At 35.2% G+C, this 14477-nt stretch overlaps 1 protein-coding gene across 1 annotated transcript in view; it reads left to right on the top strand.

The window, feature by feature from the left end:
• LOC150091645 (isochorismatase domain-containing protein 2-like) overlaps positions 1-14477 on the top strand; it is a 57614-nt gene that overhangs the window by 35416 nt on the left and 7721 nt on the right. The gene's annotated exons all lie outside the window — the stretch shown is intronic.

Below are 14477 nucleotides of genomic sequence, written 5' to 3'. Positions count from 1 at the left end.
TTTTCCTATCAACATGAATGGCAAAGCATGAGTCCCATTAGCACAAACCACAGCTATAATTTGCTCTTTACTCACTTTAAACCCAGGAGCAGCTGTTTCACAGTGAGATGCAAGAGATTTTTGAGGCAGTGACTTCCAGTTTATTCCAGTCTCATCAGCATTGTATATGTCATCTTTGAAATATCGTTCACTTTCCATAAGATTAATAACATTTTTAAACGATTCTGCTGCAGAAAAATCACAAAATAAAATTTCTCCTCCCTTCAATGTGAAGTTCTCTAATGCCATGCCTTGATTTAAAGTTTTTTAGCCAGCCTGTACTGGCTTTAAAATCTGAGGGACTACCTAATTTTTTGTTGAAATCCAGCGCTTCTTCACACAACAAAGGTCCAGATATGGGTTCTTCTAAACTTTGTCTCTGTGTGACCCACAAATAAATAGCATCCTCGTGGTTTGGGTCATTAGCTGTTCTCATAGGTTTTTTTTTTTTTTTTTGCACCATCATCTGAATCAAGTTTCAATATATGAACTTTAAAATATTTTCCTTGTTGTTTTTAATGTCTGTTATGGTTGACTTTCCAACTTCGTAAAATTTTGCTATTGAATCAAATTTTTACCAATTAATAAAATTTACCAATTGAATCAAATATTGAATATTTTATTCAATTGGTAAAAATTCTGCTTCCTTTTAAAAGAAGAAGATGCCATAACTGCAGTATGATAAAATAAAACTCTGTAAATAAATGTTCAGAATCTTCTCTTCATTTTATATCTAGTGGTGTGCTGGAGCCTGCTCACACGAGCTGATTATTAATTAAATTTTCAAGAATTTTGATAGCCGGTTGTTAAATTGATAATGGCTATAAACTGTAGAGCAGCACACGCTAAAACATTTTTTGAGAATCAATAGGCTATATGAAAATTACAATAAAAAAAGTGAATATTTTATTATTGTTTTATATTTTTGAATTTCAAACTGTTGTAAATCAGTAAAACTTAACGGTAAATATATACACACATTCTTGTCTTGTTTTTTTTTTTTTTAGCAAAATAAAATAAAAAGAAATAAAAGGAAATTTTTAGCGAAATAAAAGGAAATAAATGCTGGCTCGTTCAGATTATTGATGTTTCAGATTTTTGACATCATTTATTTTATTTGTGTTTTCAATTACAGGCTTGTTAGATTTAACAGTGTGCTTAAAAGCTAATTTATTATTAAAAGCTAGTTCATTTACTGGAAAAGAAAATTTTTAATATGCAGATAATGTTATTTTTCGTTTAAAGCATAGTAATGCCTTGCCATTTGTTCATTATGCCTAGTTTTTTTTTTTTTTTTTTTTTTTGGTGGGGGTACTTACTTTGCATGGTTGGAAAAGAAGTGTAGGCTAAACTTAACTATTCAGATTTAATATGAAAAAGTTATGGTTACTTCAAATATCAGCAATGCCAGGTAAGAAAAGCAGGCACTATTTTTAAGAATTTAAGGACATTATTATCACCTTGTCAGTGGGATCCACAACTGACAAGGTGAACTGTACAGAGTTGAGATTCACCACTGACTTTTTTGTTAAGTTAGGTTATGCTCATTCTCACCCTTTCCCTTTTCTCGATGCTCTGAGACATAGCAGGCATACTGTACTATTTGTCAAAGGATAGTCAACATGGAAAGAGGTTACAGCAACAAAGAATATGCGGACATGAACTTCATGTATGGTAATGGCAGTGCACTTGAGACTACATTTTTGTACCATGCATTTCCCCACCGAAGGCAGCCCAACAGGTGCACATTCATCAGTATACATCAATGCCTTAGAGAACATGGACGCTTCGCACATGGAGTACGAGCAGGTAGGCCCAGAAGCATAACACCTGATGTTGAGGAAAGGGTGTTAGAAAGAACATCCTGTAACATCTGTAAAATCCTGTAGTGTTGAAACCAAAAATTAAAAATGTATTATCTTATGTTTAATAAAACCACCCTTAGCAAAGGATTCGCAGCTTTTTGCTAAACTAGTGCTTCCATAGTCAGTGACGGATCTTAACAGAAAATGTGCATTATCTCGAAAACGGTTCATTTGTGGCCTGATGTTCACTGGAACTTTTTTACTTATTTAGTTTGTACTTTTCATCTTTAAATTATTGACCATCATTTTTGAAACACCCTGTATAAGTTATGACAAGTATGTTTACATATTTGATTTTTAATAAAGATTTAATATCTAATTTCATGTTTCGTTTGTAATTTGCATTAACTGCTTATTGAGTGTTCTTTTGTGTGTTGTGTAATGTAGTTGTGCTTGTTGTTTAAAAGAAATGTAGGTTACTTTGAATTTGGGTAATATGACTACATTGGTAGTTGAGCTATGGAAGTTGAGTACAGTGATGTGTTGAGCTGTCACTGCAGTCAACTTCAATAAGGCCATGAAGTCAAATTTTTGAATAGCCAATGCTATATAAGTGAACAGAAGTGGAAATTTAGGTGGGGAAAAAAGCAAAGAACTTTAAAATAAAGTTATTGCATTTCATAGTGATGTGTGCAATTTACCCACACAGCATGGAAGAAAAGTCTGAGGGGGATGCATTTGGACAGTAACAAACACAGTTCTGGCACATTCAGGATCAGTGTTGAATCCCGGGGGGGGTGAGTTTCACCCACAGTGGAATAAAATTCTCCCCACCCTGGAAAAAAATAGTAATTTTTATTTTAATATTTGCCAAAGACCTTTGACGTTTAAATTTTCATTACATTTTTTGTTTAATTTTAATTGGAATTTTCTTCTTACTGTGCTCTTTAGGGACCACATTATCAGTTTACACAATGTTGTAATTATAAAACACGAATTTATATCAAATAAACACAACACAAATATTCACATCAACTAAGTGTGGTACTTGTTAGGTGATACATGGTGAAAATAAATCACTAAAATTTAAAAGACAATTTTCAAAATAATTAAATGGGCAATATTTCAGTCTGCACAAATTGTAACTAAAAGCCACTATTTCAAGTGTCGCCATTTTCATTTTATTTTTCGGGTATTTTCACACAAATCATTTCTTAATATGGTTTGTATATAAGCCCTTGAATGGGTTGAGCAAGCTGAATGCTGATGAGATTCTTCCTCTTACTCAGATTAAGAACCTGAGGGGGGCATAGATTCAAATTGAGGAAAGGCAGTTGTAGAATAGATGTGCAGAAATTTGCCTTTAGCCAGTGGGTGGTTAATTGGTGGAACAGACTTCCATCTTTTGTTGTTGGAAGTTGATAGCCTAAATAAAGTTAAGGCTGAGCTGGACAGCCATTTGGAATGAATGGAGAGGTGAAATGGGAGGTGGGGTTTGGCTGATGCTGCATAAGCTTGCTTTCTTGCATCATATGCCTCTACTAATGATGAGATAGTGAAATGATACCCTTGGAACATGAAATGTATACACCAGAAAGCTCCCTGAATGATTGTTTTGCTGTTTTTGTATTATGAAGAAGAATCCATTGTCATCTTTCTGTTTTTTTATGGTGTCTAAAATATTTTACATTAATTGATTTGCAATAATCAGAATAAATAAGTCATTTATAATAATTTATAATTGCAGGTTTTTTATGAATGACTTAGTAGCAGCAAATGATGCAAGAAAGCAAGCTTCTACAGCTTCAGTCAAAAATAAAAACAAACACTTCCCATATCACCAGTCTATACCCTGTAACAGCTCTTCCTCAAATTTATTCAACCTACTCCATTTCCACAACATCAGATGTTTGTTCCAACGGTATAGTATCAGCCAACTGAAAGCAAATTTCTGCTCATCTGTCCTGCAACCATCGTACATCAGTTAAAATTTATGACCACTCTCGTGTGTTGTCTGAACAAAAGGAAGAATGGCATCAGCATTAAGCTTACTCAGTCCATTCAAATCCTTAAACATCTCAATCAAATCTCACAGATGCCTAGTCACCAGATGCTGCAATTTGCAGAGCTGAATCCTTTTTGGTAAAAGCACTCTTTTGTTTCCCCTCACTACTCTAAATTGCTCTTCTCTACATTCATTCCAGTAGATCACATCCTTCCTAAAATGAGGCCTCCAGAACTGTATAAAGTACTCAAGATTCAGCCTAACTATTGTCTTTACAACAGGTAAACCTTAATATCTACTGGAAAAATTTCCGTATAAATTGACAAAATTCCATGAGCTGTCCTAGCAGCCCATCTTCACTGCTTGAAAAACTTCATATCTGACAACACACCTACCCTAGTTATTCATCATTCTCCACTACCTACCCTCAGTGTGGTACCACACAGTTGGTATGTTATTCTGGGATTACTGCTATCTATATTCAGTACTTTGAATTTGTTAAATATCGATTGCCACTTCTCAGCTCATCTGCCTGATTTTTCTAGATCTTATTGCAGAAGCATACCCAATTACTATCATTAACAACCCTGTCAAACTTTGTATCATCAGCAAACTTAGACATTAAGCCTGAATATGCCTTAATCAATATTATTAATAAATATAGAAAACAGTAATAGACCAGCACTGAACCCTGAGGAACTTCATTAATAACAGTAGTCCAAGAAGAGCAGTGCCTGTTGATAACTAATGTCTTCTTGGCCACTGTAGCCGAGTGGTCAAGTGCACGGGAGCATAAGTACACCTACCTTGATTGACCGGGGTTCAAGCCCCGTGACTGCTAAATATGGTGCTGTTTCTTGTATTCTGTCTACCCTGTGAGCTCCTGCCCACCTGGCTACAGAGGCGCCCCAACGGTCAAAACCGGGGTTCAAGTCCGTGACTACCAAATACAGCGGATGCGAAAAGGTCAGGGAATGACCACCGCATATCCCCAGAGCAATATGGCCTTAGTTGCTAATGCTCCTCAAGACCAAATAACAACAACTGACCGTTTGGGCATCCTGGAGTATAAACAGAAAATTTATTAAAATTTTTTTTCTCTCCCACCCAGCCATCCCATTACCATAGCATTAATTTGTCCCACTGCTCCAATTTGTTTATGTAGAACGTCATCAAGAGATTTTCTGAAGTTGTATGAGAAGTGAAAATTTTTTGAATCCAGATCCTTTACTACATCATAACACTGAATCAGTGTTATGATGTAGTAAATGTGATTTTAGATATTATTGGTAAGGAAGCTCTGCTTCCTTTGTTTAAAATTAGTTTCAGTATAACTAACTCGTATGTTGGAATTGTATGCACATTATTGAAACATTAACCCAGCAGTAGTATCATGTTCCCTCACCAGGCCAGCTGGAAAATATTTAAAACCTGGTGTGATTCACTAGTTGGGGATTAGTGCTTGATTCTTTTTGTACCTTCCTAATGTGTCTTTATCTTGTATGTGCAGCTCTTTTTTTGCCCATTTATATTGTTTTTTGCTTTGAATAGGTGATATTTTTTTATTATTATTTTATTTTTTATTATCATTAGCTGTACGGTGCAAGGAAGCCTGAGGCTTTTCCTACACCGGCCAAAAAAAAATTCCTGAGTTATCAAGAGAGAGTCAGAAGTAGAAGGGAATCACCAAGAAAGAGAAGAATGATGATATTCAGCTCAGGACCATGGGTGTGCCAAGCCCATACTCACAAGATGTGAGCCCCTTTGTTTACATTACTCCATGGTATCTGGTCAAGTGAAATACATCTTGTAGTTGTGCTGCTTTTCAGCATAATGGTGCTTCTCACTATCTAAAGTTTACCACCCACTGATGTGGGTATTAACACAGAAATAGGAATATGAGAAATTCCAGTAGAATTGCAATTGTTTTTTGTATTTCAGCCATGCAGAATTTTAATATAGTGAATATCACAAGAACATTGGAAAAGAGGATATGAATTTACTATTTCATGTTTATAATATTTGTTACATAGACAGGCAACATTAATAAAAATTATTTATTTTTTCCATTAATTTAAATTTTTTTCCCCCGTAAATATTGGCTTAATTTGTGGTGCTGGAATTTTGTGTAATTATTACCTCCACAAACTTAAATTTAGCAAGGATTAAATGTTTCTGTTTTATGTTACCTGTTAACTTTTTCTGAAAATTTAAGTGCGATTAATCAATTTTTTATTTTATTAAAACTAATGAGTATTTTTAGTGTCAAAAAGCACATTTTTTTTAATAACAATTGAAAATTGTTATTAAAAAAAATTAAGAACTGAAATTAATAAGCATCGCAATCTACTGATAAAAGGTCAAGCATTAGTACACTAAAAGCAAAATTCAAATCCTTTTTTCAGATATTAGAAAGTAAAAATTTGGAGCATGTCAATGAACCTATGTATATCACTCATGTTACTTAAGGGGGGTGATACTACTGTGGGGTTAAAGACATGTTATTTGGTTTTTAGGAGCATTAGCAACTAAGGCCATATTGCTCCGGGATATGTGGTGGTTGTTCCCTGACCTTTCTGCATCCTCCGTATTTGGTGGTGACAGGCTCAAACCCCGGTCTAATCAAGAAGCGTGTGCTACGCACTGCTGCTCCTTCCCACCTGGCTACGGAGGCGCCTTTAAAGACATGTACAGGAACTCCCTGACTTATGTAAGAGTTGCATTCCACGGAATGCTACACAAGTCGGATTTTACGTGAGTCGGAATTTCCCCAATGCTTGTGCAACACTTGCAGCTGTGCTCGCTGAATTGATTGAATCAAAAAAGAAATGTTCGACGAACATGTAAATAGAATTATTTATTGTGTTTATTCAATTTTTTATCTCATGCACAGGAAAAATTACAAAAGCGAGCAATTTAAAAAATTTCAAAATTATAAAATTACAAAAAAAAGAGAGGAGACAGGCATAATGTCAGTAAGTTTTACCTCTTGAGCATCATTGTCAGAATCGATGTCTTCAGCTGATAAGTACGCCGCTGCGGAGGTTGAGGGCTGTAGAGATTTAGAAGGGGTCGGCCGCTCAATCTTACGAAAGAACATATTAATGGATGACTGGACGGTGGTTTTTTTCTTTTCATCGTAGATTTTTTTTTGTAGCAAGCAAGCATATCATTCACTCCTCTGTTAACTTTTAAGAATCGTTCGCTGTTAGGATCCATCTTCTCAAACCTTACCATTGCTGATGCAATTTCACAAAATGCCATTGCCATCTCTTTGGTGATAAAGCATCTTGGCTTCTCAATTGGTTCATCTTGAGCTTCGTCAGCATTTTCTTCTTTCACTATCACTGCCTGCATGTCAATAAGTTCTTTGTTAGATAATTCCTTCTCTTCTTCCTCTATTAACTCCTCCATGTCTTTGGCAAACTTCCAACTGAAGTAGCTCTGCAACCTTTACAATTTTATCTGTAACCTCTTCATATGATTAGTCTTTTTCAAACCCTTCGAAGTATTTTACGCGCCGTGGGCATATTTTCTTCCATGCACCATTTAAACAACTTTTAGTAATTTCCGCCCAGGGCTTATTAATGTTTAAGATGGTGTGGTAAATATTGTAAGATTTCCAAAAGTCTCTTAACGTAAAATTTTTCTCACCATCTACTGTAGACAATGCCTGAGCAAATGTTGTGCGTAAATAGCATGCTTTTAAATTCGAAATAACACCTGATCCATAGGTTCGATGAGTGAAATTGTGTTCGGCAGTAAAAATATGACTCTCGTGTTTGAATTGAAATCATCTAGATGCGTAGGACGTCTGGGAGCATTATCTAATAGTCTTTACAATATTTTTCAACCTCTGGAATGAAGCAGCATTTAAACCAATCCTCAAAGAGAGACATTGTTATCCATGCTCTCTGGTTCGATCGAAAATGCATGGGTAGGGTGGCTTTATTGATGCCCTTAAATGCATGAGGATTTCCAGAATGGTACACAAGCAGTGGTTTTAATCCCAGGTTTCAAGGCTTTTGAAGCCTTGAAACCTGGCATTGTCTTTTCCTCTTTGGCAACGTACATTTGATCCGGCATTTTTTTTCCAATACAGAGTGATCTGTCAATGTTAAAAATTTGCTGCATTGAATAACTGCCGCCTTCATCAATAATTTTTTCCAACACATCAAAAAATTTCTCTGCAGCTGCAGAATTGGTACTGGCAACTTCACCACATACTTTAATGTTTTGGAAACCAGCGCTGTGCTTGAACCTATTAAACCACCTGTTGCTTGCCACGAACTTGGCTTGGGGTTCGCCATACTTATCCTTAATATCTTCATAAATACTTGTTGCTTTTGCTTGAATGGCCATTGGACTCAGGGGCACTTGCTTCTAAATCTGATTTTCCATCAGTATTATTAACAGCTGTTCCATCTTCGATATAGCACCTGAATGCTGTTTTGTGATCACTGTTGATCTTAAGTACGTTGATCCTTTGACATGTTCTTTTATACATGCACTGTCCTTTAAAATAGTATTCACTGTTGAAGCAGCGAGACCTAATTCCCGTTCAATAGATGACAAACTTTGTCCTGCTTTAATCGTGCTTCTTAATCATTTTCATTTCTAAATCAATTTTGTTTCGTTTCCTGGCACTGCCAACACTTGCACTTTCCGTTGGGCCCTTTCTCTTCGTCATTGTAATACGTAAATAGGAATGAAGAGCAGTTTCTGAAAATTTGTTTTTTATATGATTGAAGATTTCAGTGAAGGGGAACACATTTCACCATAATACTGTAACGTAAAAACCCACAGAATTACACTTATCGGGATTATTGCAAATGCAATAAGATCAAGTTTAGTACCCGTTTATAACAGATTTGTGCTAACAGAAAATCTTAATAAACTGGAAAGTGCAAATTTTTTTTATTATTTTTTGGTCACGACCTCCAGAAACATGCTTTAGAAAAATATCACAAAGGTGTTCAAAATGGATTCTTATAACGGAACATATGATAACGATAAAAGTATAGTGCAATTTCCATTATAAATATGACCTTTTAGAGAAATAAATAGCTTAGTTTTATAGCAAAATTTTCAACTTCCAAGGACACAAAAAAAAAAAACAATATGTTAATGGGTTCACATTATGATATTTTCACTATACCTCCATTTATTCCTCCAGATGCAAAATACATTTCCATTTTTTTTTTTCTTCTTCTTTTTTTTTTTTTTTTCAGTTTGCACCCGCCGGCAAAAACTTACCTAAAGTCAATTTTCCAGGAGTTGGAGGTATTCCTGTATTAGATATGCTACCAACCAATACTGGATAACAAGCATGAGGTGAAAGCTTGAGGCTAAAGTTACAAACTAGTAATAAAAAGCAGTGTGTATCACAGATTAGCTGACTGCCTGCTTAAAAATTGGCATGTTTGGCTGATGTGCAGGGATGATGCTGTCAATAGAAGCACAGTTGCATCTTCGGTTAAGCATGTGAGTCTATCAGAATTGCCAAACCTTAGCAGCAACAACATCTGTATGTGACATATTCAACATGTCGCATACAGGGAGTTGCCACTACAGTTCTGTATTAATGAAGGAAACATGAACACAGTAATTATTCAAAGGTGTAGTCACAGTTTACTCCACAATAAATGATAACAGACTACAAATTCTAGATCAATGATTCTTAACTTTTCTGATGCTACAAGCTACTTTTCAATTGAATAAATTTTTGAAGCTTTGGTTTTATTAAAATAATTAATACAATATTAGCATTTAGCATTAGTAGAGGCATTTGATGCAAGAAAGCAAGCTTATGCAGCATCAGCCAAAAAAAAAAAAAAAAAAAAAAACCCATTTCCACTTCACTCCTCTGTTCGTTCAAAATACCTGTCCAGCTGAGCCTTAAACTTATTTAGGCTATCAACCTCCACCACAAGGGATGGAAGTCTGTTCCACCAACCAACCACCCGCTGGCTAAAGGCAAATTTCCGCACGTCTATCCTACATCTGTCTTTCCTCAATTTGAATTTATGCCCTCTCAGGTGATTTTTCTGAGCTAGAGGAAGAATCCCATCAGTATTGAGCATGCTTAAACCATTCAAGGCTTTATACACCTCTATCAGATCACCTCGCTGGTGCCTAGTCTCCAGACACTGTAATTTGCAAAACTTAAGCCTTTCTTCGTAAGAGCACCCCTTTGTTCCATTCACTAATCTTGTTGCCCTTCTCTGTACTCGTTCCAGCAGCTCTACATCCTTCTTGAAATGAGGCCTCCAGACCTGTATACAGTACTCTAGGTGTGGCCTGACCATTGCCTTATACAATGGAATAATCACCTCCTTATCCCTGCTGGAAAAATTCCTGTATATCATTGACAATACTCCATGAGCTACTCTTGCAGCCCGTCTGCACTGCTCAGAGAACTTCATATCTGCCTGCACAACCACCCCCAAGTCCCTTTCATTCTCTACCACTGTCAGTGTAGTACCACAGAGTTGATACGTTGCTCTGGGGTTGCTGTTTCCCATGTGTAGTACTTTACATTTGTCAATGTTAAACTTCATTTGCCACCTCTCAGCCCATCTGCTCAACCTTTCCAGATCCTGTTGCAGCAGCATAGTGTCAGTAGTGTCCTTGACAACCCTGCGAACCTTTGTATCGTCTGCAAACTTGGACATTAAGCTTGATATACCATCATCAATATCATTTATAAATACAGAAAACAATAATGGACCCAACACTGAGCCCTGAGGGACTCCACTAATAACATTAGTCCACGATGAGCAGTGTCCATTGATTACCACTCTCTGTCTTCTCCCCCTCAACCACCCCTTTATCCATAGCAGCAATTTGCCTCCAATGTCACACTGCTCCAATTTGTGTAGCAGTCTTCCATGTGCAACAGTATCAAAAGCCTTTCTAAGGCTAATATTTATATATTAGCATAAATTGTAAAAGATGTTGACCAAAGAAACGCTTTTTGTTTATAAAAATAAATAAAACTAGTCTTTTATTTTTTAAATAGAAGACTTGTTTAGACTAGTTTTCCATCTGTCACATAATGAGTCATGGAAAAGGCTTCCTTCATGAATTATCACTGGCAATGAAATATGAACACACCACCTTGAGCCAAAACTCATGACATTCCATGATTGAGATCATCTAAGTAGTTCAATAGCATTTTCTCAGCAGGAAAAGTGATGGCCAGTCTTCTGGGTGATGAAAGGTGTGATTGTTATGGACAAATTAATTCTAAAGCATTCATAACTACTTTGAACATACCCAATAACCATTTACAGCAAATTTGATGGCCTCAAAAAACATGAAAGATAATCTTCTCCATGGCAAATGTAAGATCACATACCAGTTTGCAATTAACAGAAGCAGTTTAAATACTGTGCTGAACTCTGTTGCCCCATCCACCATTCAGCTCCCACTTTCATATTTCTGTTTCCTTGGTCTGTTGAAGGGTACATTTATAAATGAAAGTTTAAAAATGATGAAAAATTTGTTACTAAATGGAACAAGTGGCTCTGAGAGAGAGACTGCAGATTTCTGTCCACAGGATAAATTAATCCTTGTGTTCAATTGGCATTTCTATAAGGCTATAGAAAAGTTGTAGATTATGTAGAAAAATAGTGTTTTTTAAGTAAACATTTAACCAGTTGTCAGCTTGGTTTAATAGCTGCTAAAAAATTATGATACAAGATGATAGAATATCAATACAAAGGTCATCAGAACTTTTTGATGGCACCCTTGTATTGTAAAAAAAAAAAAATTGTTTCACTTATAATTTGTATGATATATGTATAATGATGTATGATATAATAATATGTAATAATGTAAAGTATGGGTAATATATAAATTTTACTCTAAGTGAAATAGGTCTAGGCAAAATGCAACTGTACTGAAAAAGTTGAGAATACAATTTATTTTATTGAAAAACTAGAGTTTGGATAAATGGTTGTAATTCCAACTTGGTTAGAATTAAATGTAGTTCCAATATATGCATACATGCTAGCAATTGGCATTGAGAAACACTAAAACCATTTTAATTGGCATTTATTTAGAAAAAATTAAATTTGAGATTTGAAATGCATCACCCCTTTATGATAATTGGCGAAATATTAGCAAACTTTTCAGAAACCATTACTTAAGGAAACTTAATTACTTAAGGAAGCCTGAGGCTTATGCTGCACCAGCCAGAAAAAAAATTTCAGAATTACCCTGAGAGAGAGCACGCAAGAGTCAGAAGTAGAAGGGAATCACCAAGAAAGAGAATGATGATGAGAGAAAGAAATATATATATATATACGCGCGCACACACACACATGTATATATATTTAGGGGACTGCAAACCTTTTTTTTTTTTTTTTTTGATTTTTGAAAGGGTCCATAAATCTCAATAGTTTGGGAACTGCCGATATGCTGCATTGTGCTGCCATCTAGTGAGCTTTACAGTAACCACTTATAATAGTCATTATTAAATTTATTTTTTTTATGAAAACCCCAAACACGAAAGGTATCAAAACCTATAGTACTTAGTACCGTGCATGGGTTGAAGGAGAAGTGTGTGGGGAGGGGGATGCCGGAAACTTTGCTCTAGAGACTAAACATGGGTTATTATACATGTAGATAATTTTTTTTCTGTATACACAACTTGTTGATTAAGTATATATTTATCAATTTTAAACACAATTTTTGAACAAACTGATATTTTCTATATAATAGTTTTGTAATATACTGAAATATAATTTTGCAATTTGATCTGATCCACATATATAGCCATCAGGTAGTTGGTTGGTGGAACAGACTTCCATTCCATCCCTTGTTGTGGAAGTTGATAGCCTAAATAAATTTAAGGCTCAGCTGGACAGGTATTTCGAATGAACGGAGGGGTGAAATGGAAGTGTTTTTTTTTTTTTTTTTTTTGGCTGATGCTGCATAAGCTTGCTTTCTTGCATCATATGCCTCTACTAATGCTAATATCTCCTTTGAGGTGAGGAAGCAGGGTGCATGGTTTAAAGAAATATGTGGTATTTGTAAGCATTAAGATGTAGAAATACTTTTGATATCAAAAATTTTTCAAGCTTAGCCTTTTTTCAGGTCTTTCTTCAAGAATAATATGCTGAATAAAATCCTTTATAATGTGAAATATTTCAGTATCTTGCTCACTCCATAACATTTCACTGCTATTTTATTTCGAACCTCTCTGGGAAACTTATTTACATTACTCTGGCTTCTTTCATCTGATGAGCTGGCAAGTAATTAACTAAAGCAGGTTAAAGAACAGTAAAATCATCTTAAGAAATGTTGAGGTGAGGTGAGGGGGGAAGAGCAATTGAATCTTATATACAAACAGGAAAAACTTCCTGGTGTATATAAGTGAATCAATATGCAAAAGTTGTTCTAAAGTTTTAAGTTGAGTAAACTTACTCCTTCAATAGTATTGGATAAGAATAAAAATGTTTTTCCCAAATAATTTTAAAATATTCATTTTATTAAAGTATTTTCAGTTTTAAAATATCTGCATATTTAAAATTTACAGCTGTTTAAATTATCATACAGTTGTAATTGACTTTTTTTTTTTTCAATGCTTTTTTTTTCTGTGAATTATTGCACAGTGCCTCAAAAAGTGGATTAAATATAAAAAAAAAAAAAAAATGAGATAGATTGATGAGGCTTTCCAATCTGTGTCTCAGATGAGCAAGCATTTTATTCTATTTATAATGTAACTGTGGAAGGCTTCATGCCACTTTAGTCTGTAACCAAACCATTATACTCTATTCAAGGAAAGAGGATAGTAGTCGTAAATAAAGAACAGCATGTGATTATCACATTTACTTGTCAAAGATGTGGTTCTTGCTAGTAGGTTACTAGCAAGGGCCACATGGAGTTATGCAGAAAGACAGGCTGAATTTTAATCCTCAACACCTGTGATTTTTCTTGCATGTTCATGTGCTTTTGCTTACTTGCTGTGTCTCTTTTCCACAAATAGGGTTATTGGAATACTTGGGACAAAATGTTTTAGATGTGATTTCTCACAATTTTGTGAATAGTTGGACTTCTGTGTCAATATATATAGAGTTAGACACTTGGCACTTGTATTGAAAGACCACCTTAGATAAGGGAATTTCTGATGGCTTTTTCACTTGAGTTCGAGTTGCTTGGTCTCAAGAGGAAGTGTATGTGGCGTATTTTTACTCTGTAATCAGGTAAACCAACCCTAAACACAATGGCTACAGACCCAAACATGCAGACAGAAAGCTGTGGGAAACCACCACATATAATATCTTGTTATAAATCCTCCTGATGAAGGACTGCAGTATCATGTAGAGCTAATAGTTAAGGCTGAAATGGTTTATATATTCATCATTACAGCTTTTTACTATAAGCAGTCTTTGATAGCATAGGAGTTATGCTATTCGTCTCCTATTTGAGAGGCATAAGTTTGATTTAATTTTGCAGAATGGAATGATTGATTCCTGCTACAGAAGAGAATTTAGCCATTACTTGAAGTAGCTAAGTTAGTTTCATATAGAGGTATAGTTTTTTATTCCCCTCTCTTTTTCCCTCTTCTCCCAGAAATTCTGGTTTTTCATTTCAACAAGGTATAAACAAAATGTTCATCT

Source organism: Mastigoproctus giganteus, chromosome 1, assembly GCF_048544385.1.
Source record: "Mastigoproctus giganteus isolate SK-2022 chromosome 1, ASM4854438v1, whole genome shotgun sequence".
In the NCBI taxonomy this organism is placed as follows: domain Eukaryota; kingdom Metazoa; phylum Arthropoda; class Arachnida; order Uropygi; family Thelyphonidae; genus Mastigoproctus; species Mastigoproctus giganteus.
This window is presented reverse-complemented; position numbering and strand designations above follow the sequence as displayed.